The sequence below is a fragment of the Ceratina calcarata genome, unplaced genomic scaffold (genome assembly GCF_001652005.2).
Source record: "Ceratina calcarata isolate Rehan_Ccalc_2016 unplaced genomic scaffold, ASM165200v1 scaffold428.2, whole genome shotgun sequence".
In the NCBI taxonomy this organism is placed as follows: domain Eukaryota; kingdom Metazoa; phylum Arthropoda; class Insecta; order Hymenoptera; family Apidae; genus Ceratina; species Ceratina calcarata.
Genome location: NW_017166501.1, coordinates 1,236,346 through 1,244,338, shown reverse-complemented (window position 1 = coordinate 1,244,338; position 7,993 = coordinate 1,236,346). Strand labels below are relative to the sequence as shown.

Below are 7,993 nucleotides of genomic sequence, written 5' to 3'. Positions count from 1 at the left end.
GCTGTCTCGATTCGAGCGTGTTTCGAACGTGTCAGCAAGCGTCGTCGCAGCCGCGCGAGCTTTTCATCATCGTCAAACACGGGTGGGGGAGGGGATGCAAAAAATTCTCTTCAAACTCTTCGAATGAACTTCCTCTCTGCCAAACGAGAGGTCTTTGAACTTACCGGGTCCCGCAATCCTCTCCTCGTCGCCTCGGGAGATATTAAACACCCCTTGGCCACGGGGGTGAGACTGACACCCTTTATTTGTCTCTTGTTCCTTGACTGTACATATTTGTTTAATCTTCATAGGAATAGTAAGAAAAATCAACAGCGATTCAATAATACTCTTTGTTTTAAAAGACGATATTGTTTATTCTGAATTCCTACTGTTTTTTATTGTACTACATTTTTACCAATTTGGTATTCAATTTTGAGTTACGCTTTTTGCCCAGGCTCGTTTGCAGTGTTGCGGTGTGAACGGCACCGAGACGACGGATCAGGCGGGGAACTCGACTCAACCAGCGCTATCACTATCACCGTCGCAGTTATGCCAGGGCCCGAAGTCGACGCAACAGCTCCGTAACAGCCCCGAGTGTTCCGAGAGCCGGTGGTAACACAAGTTTTGGATTTAGCGGCGTCAAGTTGTGTCCCCGGTGCTCCCGGGATGAGAGTCCGACAAGCCCGCTAAGCGTCTGATGGCGCCTCCTTAAAGAAAACTCGCTCTCGGTGCCACTTAATCGATACCAATCCCGGTTCAGACTGGGACCAGGAATGATACAACGTCTCACGAAAGTATTCTTTCAATATGCAGAATCAGTGAGAACTGGCGCTGATAGAACTGTCGCAATTCTGACACAAGCGTCACGGTTCTGATTAAATTTTAAGGAAATTTTATCATACACGAGTCTTGTACACGGGAGAAAATATTTTCGGTTGTTACTAAATACTTTTCGCAGGTACTGTACTGTTAGACAGTTTACAAGCCATGCGATTTATCTCGGAAGCGCCACGACCTCCATTTCCGTGGGAATTCTGGGATTTAAGGGTTTCTCAATCGTTTTTTTCGAACCTCGAGATTCGTGTTTCGGGAATTATCCGAGCTTTGTCTGCCTCTCTCTCTCTCCCATCAGGAATTCGATTTCTCAAAGTAGAAATTATCGCCTCTTTACTTTCTCCTCTTCACTCTAACAGAAATCTTTTTTCGTGTTTTACAAAGAAGTTTTGAGTGTTCTCTGCTTTTAGGTACAAAGTTGGATTTAATTAATGTTGATTATATCTTTCCAGGACAAAGTTGAAATTAAATTTGCGAATTAAATTTGTAAGTTTCGGCCATCCTTTTTAGAGCATAACTCGGAATTTCGAAAGTGCAACATGTTTCGCGGAAATTAAATTGGAATTGAAAGTTTCGGTGGGTGTAGGCTAAACGCAGAACGCTGTCCGAGTTGAATCACGATTTTCAGAACGCGGAGTTATGTTAAATCGAGTTTGTAAAAAATTGAATCGCTTGCTCCGTCGGATGACAGAAAACTCCGACCGAGTCTATCCTTCGATGAAATTTGATTTTAATCGAGTCGATCGTTCAGGAAAATTAATTTAAACTTAGTTTTCCACCCTTAGAACTGAATTTAACTTTAATCGAATTTATACTTTCAACGATAATTAATTCCGATTCAATTTGCCGTCCTAATCTCCTGCAAAGAAATATTTAAAACGTGCAACTTGATTATTCTATTACAAACTTTCCAATTTCGTAAATTTATTGTAAAAATAACTAAAACATTCTATTGAGTTGTCAAAGTATTATCGAAATATGCGTGATAACGATTTTCGTTTAAAATTTGAACTACTGCCTCCCACAGGAATGGGAATCGCGCGCATGATTTTGTAATTAAACGCACGAAAATGCAAAGTAAACGCTGCGCGGTGCTACACTCTGCCAGTCTTGTAAACGTTGTTACCCAGAAATTCATTTCCTCGCCCCGAATCGGTAGCCGATACGATTCGTTCGATGCCACGGAATGAAATTCATTAATACAAATATTCACCAGTCAGTAATTTCATCCTGGCCCGGGTAAATCGATTAACAGACCCGATATTCTTTCGCTTTTCCAGCCAAAAAGGAACTCATGACGTTCTTCATTGCCACTGAAATGTTTGCTTTGATCTCATCTTAATTACTTTTCTCCATTCTCCATCGTACGTCTCTTTCATAACTTTTCACAGTCGAACGTTAGTAAAATATTGCAAAATTTTTAACTCTCTAATTAAACCAATTACTACACTCATACTTTCAAATATTTTTCCTAGTATTTTTCTGCTCCTTTCACGTACTCTGTGACTTATTGCCCACCGTATACGAGAGTTATTTTTAAAGTTCGACGAAAAATGATTACCAGCTGCACGATGGAATTGATTTATGTACCTTCGGTAATGGTTTATTGGCAATTGCATTAAATGCATCGTGATATATTTGCTCGGCGACCTGAACCATTCTATGATTGACACTGGCGTCAATTCTTGCGTGTGCATGCCTTTTTTTTTTTTAAATATTCTGATTTATCGTTAATGCGAAATACAATGAAGTAAGAAGCAACGTTTAAAGATTTATGCCAATAGCTGAATTACTGTGATTCATATCTAGCTTTTTTAACGATCCATCGAAAAGTGCATGTTTAACTGTGACGCAGGATTAGTAAACATGCGAGCTGTAAAGCTCGCTGATTAATTCTCTCGTTTTTTATTTTAGTTTAACCGTCGGTAAAAACCGCATCCCCGGATTTGCTCGTGATAGGATGTCAGTTTTTTTAACCGATTCTCAAATCCGTACAACACGGAGTGTAAACTGCGGTTGGCAAGCGATTTTCCTGCGAATTTCCCAAAATACCTGATTCAATGTTCCGCTGCCATTGTATTTTCAACAATAGACCGCTGCCCCTTCTGTTGTTTTATTGTTGAACAGTTGATTGACTCGCTTAAATCCTAAAACTATGCGAACCACGTATTCTTTATTTCTTCGAAAAGAATAGTATTACCTTTCTATAACTTCAATTAGATTTGCTGGTCTACTGTAAAATTTTTTCGATAAATTTCTCTTTGTCTCCCTGTCCATTTTTTTTTATGCTACATGGCAGTCTTTTTTTTACGAATTCATTGAATTCACGAATTACATACGTATGATTAATATAACTGAAAAATTTTTAATCCTTTATTATAAAATGGAACCGGCACTCTACTCAGTTTACTGAATCATGAAAATTATTTTGCAACTCTATCGATTCACCGGTGTGTATTTTGAATCACCGCTTTTTACCACCGAGATAGCTACACGCGATATCATTTTTCATTTCATTCCCAGAGTCGATGAATCCCCCATGGCCAGATACAAAAAACATTTTGATCACGATTAAATACACGTATTTTATAAACATATTTCAAGCGACGTTGAGTTTTTAAACACATTTCCTTTTCACCGAAGTTTCACAGAAAAATACAGTTAAAACGGATCGTTACGCTTTTCCGAATTTCCTCGTGCGTTTTTAATTCCTATATCGGCGGCTTTTACGGATCCAGCGGATCGAAAGCTGTGAAACGTTGGAATGTGAAAACGCGTCGGGCGGTCTTCAAACGACCTTGAGAGGGCGGGAAAGCTCGCAGATAAGAGTGGGCATCGCGAGTTCCCGAATACACGCCACTCGCAAACTCGAAAGTGGGACAGTCGAGTGCGTTCAACGAGTGTGAGGGATGCATGTAACTCATACTAGCACTATCGCGGCGTGCAACCGATGAGAGAAAGAATGTCATTAACTACTTGTCCTACTTGTACGTACGTGTCGCGTTTCAATCCTCTCGCATTTTTCGCAGGGAAACGTGTCTCTCTCAGCACATACCTAATTATACCAACGGGACCCTCGCGACTTCTTCGCAAAAATGTACGCGTGGATCGTAGATTTCCTCCGAGAGTGTTCGCGACCCTTTTTCCACTCCGAGGTGTGAAGCGTATCCGTTATCGGTGCGGCCGCTTTTCGACGTACGTACCCACTCGCGTTAATCGCTCCATTGTTCGGCCACGTTGGATGTCTTCGACCAAAGCCACGACACGGGTGTGTACGCGTTTAAGCCAGAGCCCGTGGGTATACACACAAGGGGACAATACACGTGTACAAGTTCGAAGCCGACAGACGTGTATCGGGGACATACAGCCTCTGGCCTCCTCAAGGTGTTCTCTCGCGCTCGACGTACGTTACCTATACGTACAAACCCGTTCACAAATCTCACCGTTGGTTCGTAAAAACCAGATAGGAAAGTCAAATGAAAAAGTGATTAATTCAAATCAAACTTGCATTATTTTAGCAAGCAGGTGTGATTTATGTGCGATAGCGGACAGGTGAAGAACAACACGTATATGTCTGACTCGAATTTGAAGATGTTCTAAAATTTCAAACATGTCGATGATCTCGATCGAATTAATCAATGATTATTAATTGAAGTAATTTCTATAATTATTGTTAGGTTTTTAGAAAATCGCGTCTTCAGACTTGTGAGCGGGATTGTACTTGCACCCTCGGCGCGACACGCGAGTGGACCGCCTGCAAGGAGCTTAAAGGGGAATTACAGGCCGGTTACAGGCCGCTGAGGGTGGTGAACTAGATTCGACCCGATCCGATCGAGTGCCGCTTAAACGGGTCGCGTGTTTGTCGCGGACACGAACCTTGCTTTTGGGAACGATGTAACGTAACAAGATTATATCATACAAGAAACGTTAGTACCTTATTTAAGAACGTAAACCCCATTGACATTTGTGTCACACAATCGGCAGAACATTCGTCAGATTGAATTACGTATGCAATTCGGTGACGCCGTAATAAAAGTTAGTCTAAAGGCCGGAGAAAAATACTAGCTGCATATAAGTGAAAAATTCTGAACCGTGCAATTCTTCTTCAATTCCATTTCCCCAATTCAAAGTTCATTACCTGGAGATATTCGAGTCTTAATTGCCGCATTGTTCGCGATGTTCCACGAGGCACTTGGAGCTGTGCACGCGACGCTACGGACGATGTCGGCGTGTAAAGAAAAAGTCGGCGCCGAAGACGAAGGAAGAGGGAGGATGGGGGCGCGGGCGAGAAAGGAAAAATCTTTTCTCCGCCGCCGCCGTTCATCCTCTTCGTCACTTCAGTTCGCGAGCCACTTCGCCGCCGTTTCAGTGACGCGTTCCACCTTTTTATTGGCACGCGTGTGCTGGTTTACTTTTTTTTTTTTCAAGTTCCTCCCCGTCACGGGACTTCTTCCGTTATTCACGCTGCTCATTGTGCTTCGAGTGCGGTTGCAAACGCGCCGCGTTTCCCCTACCTGGGGAAGAATGCGATTTACGGAGCGGATTGATATGACAGCTAATTCGATTAAATTCAAACCAACTGTTGTAATTACGTGACATTTACATTTTACATCGTTCTTCAGTCAAATGAAAAATGCAATATTCGTTCATTAAAGACGCATACAATTTCTTATGAAATCATTTAATTATATTGTCATTCTAAGTATTTTTGTTTTTAAATTTCCAAGTCATTTCTCTTATAATATTTTAATGAAACAATTTAATATAATATTTCTATTAACTTGTCACGATTATATTTAATAATGCGGTATAGTAATACATACAGCAGGCTGCGGTAATTGAATGATTCATTCAAGCCAGGCAGTAAGCGGCGAAACAATTTCTCCGCGCAAGCTGATTCCACTCATTTGTGTAACTCCGAGCTTGATTGCTCGCCCGAGTTAGGCCTAGTTCCAGTTTGTCTAGCTAACATAACTGACTGAAACGCGCGACTGCCTCTGTGTAACAGTGTAACTAAATTTCCAGGACCGACATGATATCCAGTCGACGAGTTTATTGCTTATAAAAAACTGTCCTACCATCGCTTCTCTTGTCAACTCGAGTTTCGTTTATTTGGACATCAAATCTCAATGATCATAAAATTATTTATACGTTTGAAAGGGTGGAAGCCTTCTTCGTCACTTCTACTGTCTTCTAATTATTAAACTTATATTTTTATGAAATTAAAATTTCAGATGGGGAATAAGAAGAGTAATTAAGTTAAAACGTGATTATACGCGATAAGTAGTACAGCGAAGGACAGTGATTACATAATTCCATCAGAATCAATTAACTTCGCTCACTAATCATCTCTTTAATATTCTCGTTACGAAAGGATAGTTTAAAAGTTCGTACCTGGAGGGAGCATGCGTATTTTGCTCCGACGCCTTCATCTCTCTGGCTGGCATATAATTACACTCGTCAGACACGTCCCCTTAGGGTCGTGTTTTTCCGCGGGGAGGTAGAAGAGTGTCTTGGAAAAGCAGAGAAGAAATGTGAGAGGGGGCGATAGAGGATCCGTTGTGTGAACGGTTTGGACACGGCTGCGTTATCACGTTGATAACGGCAGTGGTGCATGACGCACGAAACAGCCCGACATTCATTAATCGACGCCGCGGCACGGCACCGTCACCCTTTAAGCAGCAAAAGCTTTTGCGTCTCATTAGTGTGGCACCGAGAGAGGGTCGCGACGAAGAGGAGCCACGCCAGCTCCACTTCACGTTCACCACTTTCGCCCTCACCCTCTCGTTCCCTTCGTTCTCTCTATGCGGCAGTGGCGTAGTCAGGGATTTAATTCGAGGAGTTTGCGTATCGCGTTTAGCTCCGGTTTTAGTTACAACGTTTTAGTTCGTCGGATCGTACTAATTTCCTGTTTCTACTGGCTATACAACGCGACGTGCAAATAGTCATCACCTGTTACCTTTTATGAAGTTTACTTAAAAATTTAGGGGAATATTTACATTCATAATAATTACTTCGTTTCGAAGAAGATACGATTGCAGGTTCGGAATAAACTCAGTCAAGTCGATGGTTCAAAGTATTGGAAGTATAGCGTGCCGAAGCACGATCCTTTTAAGGAAAAGTTCAACTCCCACAGGAATGTGATATTTTCCTGTTGGCTCTCGCCATTCTCTATATACAGAGCGTGTATAACGCTAATACCCAAAGCTAGCGCATTGTTTCCTCAGAAGAAAGCTTTGGGATAAATAACATAAAAGTCGTTCTTTAGACCACCACGGCACGTTAAATTCTAATAACTTTAGAGATTCAATATACCATAAGATCATACTAAGAGGAATATGAGAGAATAATTCGAAATTCTTCAAATTGCGTACGTTCTTAAGCTACGCCATTGTTTCTCGAGAATGGGACGAGAGGAACATGAAAATAATAAGAAACTGTTGGGTCGCTCGAAGAGGTAGACAAGGAATCTTCCCTTTCGTACTTAGCCATGACGAAAAGGATAACGGCCAAGGGAAGAACGTTTCGCGGCCGGGCTGCCTTGACGCGATAACACTGGATTTGATGTGGATTACCGCGTACATCGCCGGACTCTGTTTCATAGCGATCTTTGCCAACATCCTGGTGGTGGTGTCCATCGGAGTTCTCGTATGGAAGACCGATTGCAGCGAGAAATGACTGCGAAAGGTAAAATCCCTTACATTTATTGATACCAACATAAGGGATAACCGAACATATGTATGTCAGTTCGTGTCATAAAGCGTAGACGAGGTATACGAATACACGTATTGTCTTATACAGGGTGTTTGCGAAATCATGGTACAACCGGCAAGGGGATGATTCCTCACATAAAATCTAGTCGAAAACAAGGAATATAATTTTTTCATACGGGGTGTCATTTTTTAGAAAATCGAGTTTTTATCTCTTAAACCAGTACGACTGTTGGATTGGCCGAGGTGGAACTGTTGCGTAGCCCCCGAGATCGCCAAATCTTACTCCTTTAGATTTTTATTTGTGGAGTCACGAGAAAGAAATAGTTTATGCCTAAAATAATCAAAATCGGAACCAATTAAAATGTAATATCGTTCAGGCATTCGAAGCAGTTAAAAACTCGAACACATTAGTTTCGGTTCACGCTTCACTAATTCGTCAAGAAAAAATTTGCCTACAACAGCAAGGA

General features: G+C 41.6%; 1 long non-coding RNA gene across 1 annotated transcript in view; it reads left to right on the top strand.

The window, feature by feature from the left end:
• The first annotated feature begins 447 nt into the window (after positions 1–447).
• Positions 448–7,993, top strand: part of LOC113464574 (uncharacterized) — an 8,475-nt gene continuing 929 nt past the window's right edge. Inside the window, exons 1-2 of the long non-coding RNA XR_003389420.1 lie at positions 448–591; positions 7,302–7,500. This is a non-coding gene — a long non-coding RNA (uncharacterized LOC113464574). The remainder of the gene's footprint in view (positions 592–7,301; positions 7,501–7,993) is intronic.